This window comes from Bombus pascuorum, chromosome 10 (assembly GCF_905332965.1).
Source record: "Bombus pascuorum chromosome 10, iyBomPasc1.1, whole genome shotgun sequence".
Classification (NCBI taxonomy): Eukaryota; Metazoa; Arthropoda; class Insecta; order Hymenoptera; family Apidae; genus Bombus; species Bombus pascuorum.
Window position 1 is genome coordinate 14269482 of NC_083497.1, and position 15877 is coordinate 14285358.

Here is a 15877-nt window from a genome sequence, read left to right on the forward strand (position 1 = left end):
GTTTTACGATACGATAAAATGAATCTGATAAAGGATACTAATGGTCTTTCAAGCATTCCTGCAAACAACCTGCAAACAATAGACGGTAGAAAATTTTGAACGTTGAGAAAGTTTCTGTAAGCGCAGATAAGACCACGAAAAGTACGAACCACGGAAAATTAATCCCTGTTTTTAATTCTTGCTACAGAGTTTGTACCAGACAATTTCGAAGTTTACACGCGAGTTAAAGCGCCACTATCTTTTTGTCCGAAATTGTCGTCGTTGTAAGAGTTGTTTCGCAATTAACATACAATTCCGTCGAATATCTTGTACAACTTTCGTACGATTCATAAAAAGATGGGAGAACTTCAGTGTCTAGAATCCTTTGATCGGCTAAAACCTAGCCAAAAGATCCGTCGACGTTATAAACCGTTCGAAGTGAAGTTTCGAGCGTTCAAGCTCGAACACGATTCGTCCGGAGCCTCCATTTCCATCTTGCAATTTCGTAATCACCGTTGTTCACGGAATGCATAATAAATCGAGGGCCAGTCTGACAGTCGCTAGTCGGAAGGAATGCCCATCGTGCCCGTGGGACACGCGTTGCAACGTGGCGAGGCGTTGATTGTTCCAGTTGACATTTCCGCAGCGTCTGTGCGAATTACGAAAGTTTGGTCTCGCGTCTCTACCCGGTTAGACTGCGGCGCGCCGTCTGACCGCGTTTTTCGAGTCGAAAAATCAGGTTGTTGGCCGGGCGCGATTTCGTTGAAGAGAGAGGGAGAGAGAGAGAGAGAGGGAGAGAGAGAGGAAATCCCGTGGACGGTGTTTAAACAACGGAGAACGAACGGAAGTAACATCTGCGGGCTCGCGCGCTTTTTTCGGACGATACTTCGGAAGTGTTGATTTATCGCTGTTGTGTTCGTCGTTCGTCATTCGTCACTGCACGTGTCTCACAGTTTCCTATACATATATGTATATAATACCCTTTCATTTTCTTTCTTCTCTCCCTTTTTTTACGTAATGAGCGATGTCGTTTCGATGAAGGGCGATGTTTGGGGTTCGACGCTTCGTCGATCGCTTGATCGCGAATTCAGATTTATATCTTTCGAATGTGTCGCGTACATATCTTTTTACAAAGTTTCTCGTAATTGTCGATAACGAATATATATATGATATCCGACCAATTGACGAGATACGTTTAAAAATCATTTCTGTCGAGTCCAAGATACGTTCGATTCAACTTAAGAATATCTGGAATATATTATCTCATATCAATTGACAAAGTTTGACAGAATGGTAGTCAACTCGAATCCCTGGTATTGCCGTTTTCGACTTAATAAACCGATAGTCAATCAGCCGGTCGAATACCACGCTAGTAGCATTATCATTTCAAATCCGAATATCGGAGTATATCATCCGGGCGCCCTGATAAATCAAGTTAGAATGCCATAGATCAACGACGTGCGAGCCCAACGTTTCGCGAAATAGTAGAATCGAAGAGACTCGAATCACATTTTTCGCCTTTTTAAATCCGGTCACAGAGATTCGATACGAGGCAACTCGAAACATTGAATATTTTATTTCAGAATTAATTCAACGAAGCTAGATTAAAGATAGATATCATTAAACTTTCATACTCCACTGGTACTCTCGTTTCTAAATACCATTTCTTGGTAAGTTGAAACAATACTGTGCGAAATATCATAAAGAAAATAAATATTAATGAGCTTTGGCGACAAAACGTCGGATTAATAACCTGCGTTAATTACCATATTAATTAGTATATTAACTCTCGTAATATAGCTATGAATTTATATCGCGATATAATTATTTTCGAAAAAGGAATTATTGGAAAATTTAGACGAATAATTTTATTACTCGGGGTTCTCGATAAAAATGTTTATCTTTTATGGATAGAGCAGTGAATTTTTCTCTCTTACTATTTTTGCAAATCTCAATTTCACGCACATTCAAATTCCTTCGCTTCGCATCGGAGTTGCTATGCTCTAAGTTGACCCATCTCAAAAGTAAAAAAAGTAAACGAATAAATCTTTCCGAATTGAATTAAAAGAGTCCCTAATTATCTAAAAAAAAAAAAAAAGGAAAAAAAAGAAAGATGACGAGGGAAAAGTAATTAATGTACAAGCAAGTTTCCGGAGAAATTTTCTTCTCTAATTTTCTCGACCGTGTCATCTATAGAATTGCTCCAGTCTCTTACATCATCCAACACACAATATCACAAAAGATAACAATTTCTTGCGTATTCCCCTTACGCGATTTTCATTCCTAATCATTTTCCACTTTGATGCGTAACTTTTGATAGCGTAACTTGTCACGAGTGACAAAGTTTAATATTTCTAAGTGGTTTCCGGCGAAAAAACTTTCCAGTTGGACGGTGGCAGGGAGAAAACTATGTCGAATTGTTTCGTAGCCGAATGCTCGGACGAGAGTGCACGCGACCCAGCTACGACTTCCGCCTTGAATCGTCCCCGTTTAAATGCATTGTTCCCTTCCATTTGAGACGCGTCGCTCGATGTGACGCTTTAGAAGATCAAAGATATGCGGACAAACGAGGAACGAGGAAACGAAAGTGCCGCGCCGAGCATCTGTCTGGTAATCATACGACCATCGGAATTTCTGCACGATCGTCCGGCAAAACGCGTACGAATTTTCTGCTTTTCTGGGTCTTTGCGTTTGAAGAAAACGAGAAGTAGAAAGAAGCAGTTCTATCCTTTTCTCTTCGAAAATACGTGGGTACAAGAAATCGTGAAAAATCGTTTGAATTTGTAAAAGATGGAAAACATTAGACAGGAGCGTTGGCGAGAGCCGATTTTTCGGTCAAATCTGCCCTACGCCTTCTTTCAAACGTATCTAGCATTCTTTGCAAAGGTATCGCTATATAGTGCGACCATCGTGCTGAAATTCTACGTGCATTCCAACGTAATCGCGATCCAACGATTTCGTTTGTACGGCAGCGCGTGCGCCGAGACTCTGCCAATACGGTCTAACAATTTCCAACGGTTCCTGCTCGGCGCAGCTAGGCCACAAGGGTGCACTCGAGGAACTAATTTTAGTTTTAAGTAATGGTGGCGCAACACGCGGCCCGGCCAGCCTCGTTACGATTCCTGGAAGGTCGGTCGAAGTCACGACGACGAAGGAACCCGAGCGAGTCCAAGTGTCGTCTCCGATCCATAAACACTCGAGAGAGAAGAAGCTTGTAAAGACCGGTCTAAAGGGACGGTCGAAGGATGAACGGGGTGGATGGGGAAGGGTTGCAGCAGGCTGGAATGGTGCATCGGTTTTTAGGATCGTCATGGGAGAAGAAAAGCTCACGGGTACGACACGCTCGTTTCCCTCGCTGGACCCGACCCCCATCTCGAAAAGAGTCACCGGGGACTGCTTCCGGCTACTTCCTGTCTACGTATCTCCACGAGCAAGCTTCAGTTTGTTTTATTCGAACGTCGAGAATAATGTCCAGGGAATACCGCGTCCTCGAATAAGTTATCGCTGTAACAATAAGTTTTCGAGCAGTTAATTGAAAAAATACGATGCATCGACAAGCATCGTGGTGATCGGTCGAGACACGTGTGTCGTTGTACCTTCTCACGTGAAATATTTGGTGCATTTAGGACGAACGGACCGCGATCGATCGTTAGTATCGAAGATTAAAAGACGTATTCTATTATCAACATGGAAATGCATCTCTATCGAAATTTTCGAACAAACAGATTGGTACGAAAATTCGTTCAACGTGTTTGCAACTCGTTAGTGGAATAAAACATTTCTGGATTTGAATTCGATGAACAAGGCAACGTTTCTTGCAATTAATTTAATTAACATCGATACGACTAGGGACAGGGTATAATAACATTTCTCGCGATACTCCAAGGAGGAGTGTCGAATGTGTGTCACCTGCTTTTCGTTTTCATAAGAAGTTTTTAATTAACAAGAACCGCGAGATATTGTATTTGCAACCTTTATCTTTAATAAATAATAAATACCCTGCAATAAATCTTTATATAAATATATATCTTCGATAAATAATATCTTTAATAAATGTGAAATATTATCACGTACGTGAAAACGTGAAAAGCTTTAATCTGTAACAACTTGTTTAATAAGAATTTCGTTCTTTCGTTGCAGAGCTTTCGCGAGAGTTCATCGTGGACGTCGACAATCGTTGCTTCTACGTTCTACGTTCTACGTTCGGTGAGTTAGAGCTCCGTAGTTGGAAACCTGTTTCGTAATCGGAAGATATTAGATCGATAACACGACGAATTCTGCATTGTCCTATAAAGTATAGTACCTATATACAGAAGTACATTTGTTTGTTGTGTACAACGATCATTTAGCTGCTAAAAATTCAGCATTTCCAATGGAATCGTTCTCGTAAAGTATCCATGTTTCATCGTCTGTTACCGTTCGCTGCCAGAATGATTCGTATTGGCAACGAACGGACGAAGCGAAGGACAAATGGTCAATCGATCCGCTAAATTCTCGTCCGTTAGTTGGTGCAGGACCCATTGGAAACACAGTAGAACGAATCCATTATACGAAATACCTCTTATCGGAACGTTCTATTATTTCGAATAAAAGCGGGGAAATTCTTCGGGTTTAATCGACACCAGACACTCTCGTGCCGACGTTGTTCCGTTACGACAACCGAGAAAAACCTAAGAGGGAAAATAACACGTTCCATTGCTGCCTCGGTTCGGGCATAGAGGAGACGACAAGGTTGGTCAAGGAGTGGCGAAGGGCACTTTCGAACTCGGAAGGGTTTATCGCGTATAAACGCGACGCTGTGAGGCTCTTCCACTCGGCACGTTTACTGCTGTCCAATAAAAAGAGTCAACGCTCGATCTGGTATTGGGGACATTCTCAAATGAGATCGTAACTCTCGAATCGCTACCTCCTCGGAGACACGTCGAAACGGCTTCTACGATTATTACAAGAAACTTATGCAGGTTGCAAGCAGGTTTTTAAAATAGCACGAATTATAATCGCTTATATATTTTCGTTTCGCTCGTCTTCCGGCTTCGCGATGATTTCCGCTCGCAGACTTTACACAAAACAGAACTAAACGTTAATTCTTCGAAACGTTAATGCTGGAACTTTGAGACTCGTCGCGTTCGAAGCTCTCGACATTCGAGTAAGGACATTAATGACAGTTCCGTAAAACGACGTGATAATTCCATGAAATATCAAGTCCACGCGTAGCCAACGTTTCCAAAGATCGTTTATGTTGTTGGAAGCCAGAGTTAAATCTCAAACGCCTTGGTTTTCCAAGAAAATGTTGGCAATTGCGTATAACGATTTGAAACGAAGTAAGAATACTCATAGTAACAAGGAAAATAGATGTTATTCCATATCCCAGGAAGCGTACTTTGCGAAAGTAATTTATGTATCGTGAACATCGAACAATTTTAGCGGGAATAAAAGGCAACCTCGGCGAAGTCGCTGTACGCTCAATTATTTCAAGTGGATCTTAAAATACAATAAAACGTTTTTTTTTAGCGAAGCAGCGGTATATCAGGAATATCAACTATTTTATACCCGTCCGTATTGTCTGTGTTCTTTGACAAAAAGAACTCCTTTCGTTAAAGTCCGTGAAAGGATAACAACATAAAGATAAGTAGCTTTTATCCATCATAATTTCTCTCGCGAAATTAGCAAATTCACTACTGTACCGGCGACTTAAAAAGTTAAATCGCTGTTTTAAATTTCAGGAAACCGTGATATGCGAACAGACTCGCTTAGTATATTCCCATGACAGCGCTCAGATACCTTTTACCCTGAACTGTACGAGTGAAATTTCACGCGAGCGACGCTTATCAATTGGCAATATTTCTGCCGCTTAAACGAGTCGGCGATTCTTTCTCTCTATCTTGAGTCGGCGAATATCTGTCTCTCCGATAAACAAGCGGCTTCTCGCTTCTCCAGTCCCATTTGGTGGCCCTCGTGTTCGCTCTTCTACGTTGTTCCCATCTTCCATTCAGCTGGCGTTGCTGCCTTCTCAATTCTATTCCGACTTCCGTTACGCCGTTGAAGATCGTCGCTGGCTGGCTGGCAGAAGCGTGCCGTGACGTGGAAATGCAAATTTCGCCCATGCGGCTCGTTGAATTATTATTTTAAGTCCCGTAACGGCCATTCGCTACGGGAAAATCTCATGAAAATTAATTTATTTTAATGCACTCCTCGGTCCAGGCCGGGGCTGCAGCTGGGAAACGAGCAGACGAAAGTAACAGAGGAGAATCGAGGGTGGTGGAGAAACGGACGAAGAAGCTCGGAGGGAAAGCGGGTGGCGAAGAAGCAAGGAGAGAGAAAGAGAGAGAGAGAGAGAGAGAGAGAGGAAGAGGAAGAGAAAAGACTAGTTTTTCGACACCCCCGTTCCAGACTTCACGACCGATTCGGAATGCCGAATTCGCAGCCGCTCTTCCACCGCGGATCAACCAATATTCCGATCGCGCCTCCACCGACCTGTAGATCTCTCGAATACCGTGTTTCGTTTAGACTTTTTGACGTTCGACCGAGGCACTGAAATTTGAAAGCGTTGCAGAGAAATTCTCCAGACTGACAACGAGAGAGCAGACTTAAGAAGAATAAAAATAAATTCGTCGGAAAGAAGTTATTTACGCACCACGTTACATCGTTACGTTTGAGCGTTTCCAGTTAAACAAGACACACTGTATATTCGGGTTCTTTACGTCTGTTGCAAACCTCGATTCATCGATGAATCTAGCAGAAATCTAGTTTCTTTCGTGCAATCCCTGGATCTTGTTGATCGCGAGGAATCTATAGACGTGGAACTGCGCCGATCTCGCGAATCGTATGGAGAACTTTACGGGACGATAATGGACAGATTTATGAGACGGCTTATCGATCCTCGGGTAAATCCAATTTTCGAGGTCGACGCTCGCGTGCAGCCAGCAGCGTTTCCCTCGCGAGATGCGTCGCGAGTTTCCTTCCGCCCAGGGAACGGGAAGTTAATCGTCCCAAGAAATTTCGAGACGTTCGCGTGGCTACAAATTGAAATTTGCACCATCAAGCTGTAGATATAAAAAAACAGGGAAGCTTAACGATCAACGAGAAAGGCAAAACACGATTTAAAGGAGCGACTGTGTCGATCGTGTCGTTAGATGTCTCGACAAATTGGAATATCGATTTTTGTTTCGGCCGACAGGCGGCGGGCTAGGTCGATGCAAACTGATGAATATGCACTGTGTTCCTTGGGCTTTTGCTTTGATCTCGCGGTAGAGTTTGTATCGTTTTATGACTTGTTTTAATTGCTGACTGTAATTTCATTTACGATTTATCGTTTTTCCTTTGCCACTGTTTCTTCAAATTTACTATAATTTCACGCGAAATGAACGTCGTTTTCCTTCAATGAACGGTATACGATTTATTTTTGCTCGTCCGAGTGTATTTGCCTAACAGAAAGATACCACATATTTGGATTTATTCTTTCTATTTATTTTACGCGAGCCGGAGGATGAAAATGGCGTAGAACGTTGGAATTTGGATAACCGTCGAAAGTTTGCATTATACCGTAACGATATGGAATACGTAATAACAGATGATACTCGCTGATCCAAGGGACGAAGGTATTTCGAAATTCGTTGGACACGCGTCTCTCCAAAAGACGAGAAATCGTTCGAAAGATAGCAATTATATTTAAAGAAACAGAGTCTTATAATGTAAAAATAAAGCGTTTCCCCCTATATATCCGTCTCTTAATTTACTTAATAATTCTCAAGCAAGATCTCGACGCTTTAAATTCCTAATTACACTTAAAAGTAGAAAAGACTAAAAAGAAAGGAGAAAAGTCATAAAGATAACACATCTAACCATTGAACCGGTGGATAGCAATTAACGCCGCTCACCAGAGTCTGCCGTGGCTCAAGAATCGAGCTCATTCAGCGGTGGAAATTATTTCGGAAACTCGTTCAAAGCTCGTCGACCGTGGCCGACGAAGGGCGATGAAAACGAACGAACGAACGAACGAACGAAGGTAAAACTGCGGTCTGGTCGTTGAAGCTGGCGCGCTCCTTCGTCGAGAACGAAAGAAGGTGAAGAACAAGTGCGACAAGGCTACCACGGCGGATCTTCATTTCCGCGAACTCAGCCCTTGGCTTTCGGACTTCTCGAGCTTTTTCGTGGTTTAAGGACAGCATCGAGTCAAGAACGTCTCTCCTCGCTCGCCTCTCAAATCCCATCACAAAGAATATCCACCCTCTGCTTTCTATCTCTCGTTCCAATTCACCCCTTGCCTCGCCTTTCGTCCTCTTCGTTCCTTCTACGCGTTCCTGCTACTTTTCTTTCTCGCGATAGTTTCTCAGACGTCGTCGTCGACTATCGTTCGTCCTGTTCGCACGATCCTAACTTCTCGTTCGTTCCATCTCGCTCGGTCGTACACGCTCGGTCGTACCATCGACATCGAGAAAGAAAAAGAAAGAGTGGAACGGCGGGAAAGATAGCCGCCCTTAAGTCGCGAGCGCTCACATCTGACGGTCGATGAATAAGGGAGTCGCTATTTAAATTGTAATTTCGGCCGTGCTAAAGATACCGGGGGATTTGCTGAGAAATTTTTACGATCCGCCGCGCCACGTTCCTACGCCGATTTAATAAGAAAGACGCTGCCCGCTTTTCCATCTGCCCAACGACAGCGGCAAATTTTTTATCTCTCTTACGTAGTTCCGTCGAGTCGATTGAATTTTTCCAGTTAATCCGTACGAATCGTTGTCAGAGCGTTCTCGGAGTTTCCTGGTAGCTCAATTTTTCCTTTAACATATTTTATCCTTCGATCGAACGTTTATTATCTTTATAAATAACCCATAACGACTCTGCTTTAAATCACCGCGTCCATCGCGATTTCTATTCTAGCAAATACTTGGGCCACTCTCCTTCTTCTCGTACAGAATCCAACGTACGTACAGAATCAGGCCAGGTTATCGCAATTTACATTCTGAATGAAATTGAAGAGACGCACGACTCCGAGTATCATCCGACGGATTTCAAAGAAAACTTGTACACGGAAATGCATCGTTCCTCCTCTTGAATTTCTCGAGTTCTTCCACGAGGAATAACTCTTTGTATCTGTGTCATCCTTTATCTTACTTCTCCTTCTTTCTTCCCTCTATTTATATCCCTCCCACCCTTCTTTTCGGATTCTTATTATTCCAGTCGCATTTTTTCCTCTCCCGCAAGCACTGAAAGAACACGTCTAAAGGAGGAAATAATAGCTTTCTGGCATCGTGGAGCAGCTTCGATCGGTTCTACCGTTCTCGAAGATCATCGTTTATTACTTACATTTTATTACACGAAACGATGCTCTTGCGAGAGCACGTTTTAAAGCAACGATATTGCACGCAAATAATTACGCTTTTAAACGAAATAAAAGTTAAGCTTTCCGATACTTTTGCAAAAAAATACCGCGAAATTACGAAACGGATTTATTGAAATTTCCTTTCCGTTCTTTATCATCCGATGCGTTATCTTTGTTTGAAATTTGGCCGAACATCGATTTGACAAGTCGTTCATCGCGGTGAACTAAAATTTTTAAAAGGCCTCTATGTAGTCCCTCTGCGATTCGCAATTGGACTACGGATGCTTGTACATTTATGCTTGATATGCGCATAATACGTGAAAGAAAGTGGATGAAATTTTTCGCTCCGTCGTAATTGTCCATTTTCTTCGTAATCGATCATAATTGTCAAATAAGAAAAGAAAGACAACGATTATTACGATAGCTATAAGATTTCCAGCTGTGGATTTGAGTCAGGTTCGACATTTTTAACGAGGTCGTACGAACGAATGCCTTGCGCAGCTTTGGATGCATGCCACTTATTAAGCTGCGTCATCAAAATAAATTCCGCATCTAACAGTAAGACGGATAGAGAAACGTTCTGAAATTGCTAGTAGCTAAAGCGCTACGTTTGCCACGGTACCACCCAGATACGCTTATACGAACGAAATATTAATTAATTGCCATTGAAACATCTGCACTAGTCGTAGAAATATTTCATGGTTATTCTGAAAGAAAGGCCTCGGATCGAGAACAGTTTACAAGTAGGTATCTCCAGACAAATTTCGTATCGAGCTTCCAACATCCACGGAGCCGAGACAGTGGGTTTTATTCGTTCTACGTATATTTCCTTGGAAGATTGAGAAGAAACGAAGACGAGACGCGTAAGGAAAAGAGTATTCCTTCCGTTTGAATCGTTCACGGAGACGGAGAGGAAGCTCTTGCGTCCCTCTAAATTTCCATCCTTTGCAAAGACGGTTTCCTCATCCGTTATTTGCTCCTTTCCTTTCATGCTCCGCCAGCCAACAAACGTACACGTATATTTAATAGTCCATCGTGACACAATAGCCGGGTGAACGGGATAACGACGAGACAGAGGAACAGCTGGGATTCGGAATTTCGTTTAACCCGTATAGAAACGCACAAATACGAAATAGTTTCTGTTTCGAGGCTATCGTTTCTTCTTCGACTTCGGTGTTCCTCGCGACGATTTTCCGCGAATCTTTCGCTTCCCTTCGACTCGTCGCGCATCAGCTTCTTCTCTACGCGCTGAGATAATTTTATTTTCGGATTGAGAGCGCTTCTAGGATACTTTACGTCGAGAGCCAGCGGGATTAACCGCATATGAAACGCCATTTTCACGGAATGTACGTAGTACGTGGTATCCAGTTTTCTCAGGAATTTTCCCTGAAACTTTTTCAGACAGCCGACTCTCGCGGTATTTTTCATTTACAGAGTTTTACTCTTTGCTCGATTGTTTATCGTTTAGCGTGTGTATTTCGGTGTGCAATTTTGCGCATAGTTCGATAGTGATAAATAACGCAACTGGGATAAAACTGATGGTATCTATTCGCGATAATGGCCACTTAATCGCGATAAACGTCGCTTAAGCGCAACTCTAATCCATATAATCATAATAAATTCGACGTGGCTTGAATATTAATCCGAGGTTCGATATAACCTTTGATATATGTATTGAAATTTTAGTACATCGGGTCGCTTGTATTTTTAGCGCCGATTTTTAAGCATTGTCTTTAATTTCCGAATTTAATTCGCAATTTTAATTTCTAATCTGGCGATACCGTTACGACAGATTGATGAAAAACGATAGTCTCCGATTCGTTTGTCTTACAGCCAACGAATAAAGGAGCCGTCATTTACATTGTAAATGACCACGATATCCGCGCGAAAGCAAACCTTCAATTAGACTCGGTTACGAAGGTAGACGCGAAACACGCGGAACAAGTAAGCCATAGTCCCGACTTCCTAATAGACTGGGAAATCAATTACACGCTATAGTTTTCGCTTTTCTTTTCTCAATTTCGATATTTTACCAGGAAGCGAACGCGATCTCGAGACGAAACACGCGGCCGTTTAAGTTTTAACAGCCATAAATACATGGAAATACAGGGAAAGTTTATTGAAACGTCTACGCTTTATTACGTTGGCCAAATTTCGCAAATCTTTTTACGATCGTAAATTGTGCAACCTCGAAGGGAATATATCTAGGCGATCGTAACTGTAAGAGTCGCATAAATCTGTAAGAAGCAACACTACGTCACTCGAACACGTTAATTATTCTTTTCACGTTGAATTTCTAAGAAACCCTATATTGGATACGTGATACGACAAGAGGCAGCTATACGGGGGAAAAAGATTAATTTCCACGTAACAAAATAAATCCTCCGATACGTGACATTAATGACTCAGCCCTGTTCCGTGCAGCTTAATCGCTCAAAGGGTTACCGAATCTCCGATAAAATATTTCCGATGCATCAATTTCGAAAAAAGTTTTGGGTCGTACTATCTATCAGGTGCTCGAAATCAACGCGAAAATTATCGTCACACGCGTGTTCGCTAATAAGAAACGAAATGAACTCGATCGCGTCGAACCAGGCGGAAACGATCTTCAACAAGTCGTCGACTATTAGAATCTACGAGAAACGTAACTTGTTATTTGTAATGTCCGATTTGCGATCCGAGGAATAAAATAATTACTCAAAGAATACTAATATAACGAGAAACAAACGGCGATATCCGACGTTGTCGATCTACGATAAAGTCACTGTGAAAAATTATGAATTGATTATCCTCCACGTTTAAAATTATATTTTTCCATTAAACGAAACTTTAGAGATTTTATTACTTAACATGCTTCGGAGGGAAGATTGGTTTTAGACGTTCGAATGATATCTTTTCCGCGAGACAGATCGATGGAACTCGATTCGCGATTAAATAAAGCGGTTTACAAAGAAACCGCAAGCAACGAGAAAAGTCGAGTTAATTATCCGGTACTTAGAAACTCTCGATGACTCGGAGCACGCTCTGTCGTCGCCAATTGCTTTTGCAAATGTTCGAGCCGAGCTATCAAACCCTAACGAAACGTAATTACCTGGTTGCAATAATTTTCTATATTCTTTCTTGCACCGTGAAGAGATTGCTTGCGATTGGCTCGTCGTCGGTACTCGCAGAATCCAGCTTCGGTCGCGAAAAACAGCCTCTGAAGTTCCATCTTTTACGTTTTCTCTTTTTCTTCCTGGCAAAAAGAATTTCCATGATTCGCGAGTATATCGGCGATCTGTCTCGAAACAGATACATTAATATTCCACGATCTCATTGATATCACAGAAGACAAAACCGTCCAAACAAAGCGACTCATTTTCCTCGTCGCGTGCAATGCGAAACGAAACATTGTTTCGCTCTCGCGTGACAAATAATCATTAGGAATTCTAATTCAACGCGATATATACGTCGACGTTATGGCTAAGTTTGGATCAATTTATCTTCATACGACTACCATCACCGCCACTTTTCCAAACAACGTTTCGCGTTTCTCATGGAAAATCGCAGGAGATGAAACGCGGCAGCCACTTGTTCGTCGTTACGGTCGTTTGCCGTAACGTACTCGAGCTCGGAATTCTGACGTGACGCATAATGCAGAATGCATTCCATTCAAACGTACATATATGCAACTTTGTATGCGTGTCCGTACGTCAACGTTCCGCTGGCTGTCTCGCTCGCTGAAATGTAGTCTTAATGGTGTTACCATTCGGCATACCAGATTATGATTTAGATCATTGTTCATAAATCCATCGCGTTGTCAACGAACGAGCCACGTCCTTTTTTATTTTATTTTCCAGATTCTAGAGATTCGAGATTTTTCCAGCTCCGAGTAATTATCGCAATGGAGATTCTTCGACGCGAGTTATTGTGTTTTTAAAAGAAAGATTACGATTAGCAAGGGCCTTTAGGAAGGATAAGAGGGCCAGTTTCTTCGTAAGAATGGTTTTGAGAATAAGTTATTTCGTTCACATAGATTTACGGTCACTCGAGAAGATCTTCGTGCATCCCATTTAAGCGAGATGTCGAGCTTTTTGGCAAGCTAGGAATAGCTCCGAATGCGTTTTTAGACGGTTGCTGTTATAGAGCGCTCGCGAGGATTTAAAATTAAAATGCGAATTCCAATTTTTCTCGTAGTAATATTTTGAGGTTTATATTTTAAAATATTTTACTTGCACGTGACATTTGCTACTCTGCATTTATAATTTATTTCTCTAATAAAATGCTCATGAAATATGAAATAGTTGCTTCGGCTTTTTAAATAAATTCATGCTTACGAGAACATAAAATTGAAACAAAATTTCCAACTTTTGCCACTGTACTTTATATATTTTATTATAAATTTACGTTCGAAGAACTTTATTCGTTCGCGTATCGAATTTGCCACTTCTTTTAACGAATTGTCTCCGAACGAGTTATATTTTTCTTTTCCAATTTACTCCGGATGAATCAGTTTCTTCTTTCCTAAATTCTCACACATTTTTATAAGAACGTAAAGTTAGAATACGATCGGCTATTCTCCCTTTTGCAAGAATCGATTCAAGACAGTTGATATCTGTGACGTTCGTTACTTATGGTAGCCTTACAAAATTGTTCTATCCACGAAACTATTGGCAAAAGATGTGGGTCAGGAAGAGCGGTGGAATTTTTTAACCGAGCGCCGCATCGAATTACATTACACGCTGAAAGCATATAATTTTAGGTTAATGCAAAAGTTCTGTCATCTTTTTGGGCTAAAAGGGTACCGTGGATCTGTACGCGCGAAGGTGCAATATCGCGCACAAAATTGCATTAACAGTGCAAAACGTGTCTCGACCTACTGTCACGTCGGCTGTATTTCCAAGTGACAGTCGTTGAACGCTTATTACGTATGCACACAACACTGTATCACCTTGTCGAAACGATCGTTTTGCTCGATTCGACGTACGCGTACGCTTATTGTTAGTCCCGTAGCTCATCGTCGAGTAGGCTATTATTATTTTTCTACCATAGCTGAGCTTCTAGTACGATGTTATTTATAGAAAGACCGGACACTATCGTCGTAATTCGAAGCGAAGAACAATTTCTCGATGGCACTTTTACACTTTTCGCTCTGTGGAAATAGTCGGTTTCGACAGAAGTGCATCCACGACGAAATTGTAGCGGCACGGCGAGGTAGTACGTTCGATGATCGTTCGTAAAACGGATTCCGAGTCTCTTCTCACGGACGGTAGAAGCTTGCACGGTTGATTTGTAAAAGAAGCGTTTGCGAAAAAGCCCGACAACGTCCGGAACCGTATGAAACCGTTCTTCTTTTGCCCGCGCTTTTATCAGCGTCGAACGTTCGCCAGATAACATCCTCGTAAATATATGCACGTACACTATACGCTCTTCTCCCGTGCATATGCACCGCCGGAAGAACGCGCAAGAGACCCGTTGTTGCAACCATCGATCGCAAAAGTTATGTAATGAGTCTTCGCGAAATCTAGGTTATTCGAGTGCTTCTACCCCTCGCCGACACGCACTTCAACCCTTCAAAAGCCTCGTACGTGCAAAATTCCATTCCCATCGCATTTAATACGCAATTCTTCCTTATTCTTGTCTCGATTCCGCTCCGGTATCGTTCCGTATTCGTAAACGTGCATCTTTCTTTTTTCAAGTTGCGTCGTTTGAGTCGTTTGAGAGAACTGGAGAAAAAAATTCTCGTGAAAAACGCGTTTCTACGTGACTGGTGCAAAACGAAGGATCGTTTCCACAGAGAATCGGAGAATTTGAGACGAGGATGATTCGTCCTAAATCTTGCAACGCTCGAAGAGTTTATTCACAGATAATAATCGTTAAAGAGCCGGAGTCGCAGGTGCGATCAGCTAGATTTATTTCAGCTCGCATAAGTACATAAGTACGGAAAGGGATGCGCGAATCGACCGATACTGCTCCCAGTTTGACCGGTAGTTTATGATCCAGAGGGAACGATATTAGGACTCGAGGATTAATTTTACAGTTGCAAACTCCCTAAACTAGAGGGTGCGATACATTTACTTGTATTGCTTACCCCGAACGTTATGCGGCTACACCGAAATCTGGGTTATCGAGTTGGAGTTGTTGAATTTCCTCCAAAGGCAGTCGTGCCTCTCGTCAGCAGATTTTGATAGTTTCTCTCGCATCTTTGCTCGCACAAAGGTCAAAACTGCGGGAAATCCTCGAATTAACGTAAAACGCAAAAGTCGCGAATAACCAAAAGAATTACATAAATGGAACGTCGTCTTCGATAAAATAGTAGGGTGAAATGCACTTTCGTTGAATATCGTTCGGAAATAACGCCATTTCTCCTCTTTTTTGCATTAGAAAAAATATATCGCTTTTACTACAACTATATGTCACAGAAGTATGTCACAAGCGTTATTCGTTTTTACTTTATCCTCTACGGCTTTCGTATTTCTTCTTACCTCTCTTTTTCTTTCTGTCTTCTCTAACACGCGTTATCAAATTTCAAGCCATTACACGCGATGCAATTAAATCGAAAATCTCTCTACCGTTCGAAAGTTCACGTTCGGTATGCTC

At 41.9% G+C, this 15877-nt stretch overlaps 1 protein-coding gene and 1 long non-coding RNA gene across 2 annotated transcripts in view; one reads left to right on the forward strand and one right to left on the reverse strand.

Annotated features, from left to right (window-relative positions):
- Positions 1-15877, forward strand: part of LOC132911118 (uncharacterized) — a 164288-nt gene that overhangs the window by 88238 nt on the left and 60173 nt on the right. Inside the window, exon 5 of the long non-coding RNA XR_009658910.1 lies at positions 4120-4185. This is a non-coding gene — a long non-coding RNA (uncharacterized LOC132911118). The remainder of the gene's footprint in view (positions 1-4119; positions 4186-15877) is intronic.
- The window catches only part of LOC132911100 (uncharacterized), a 131018-nt gene that overhangs the window by 52954 nt on the left and 62187 nt on the right, over positions 1-15877 (reverse strand). The window lies entirely within an intron of this gene.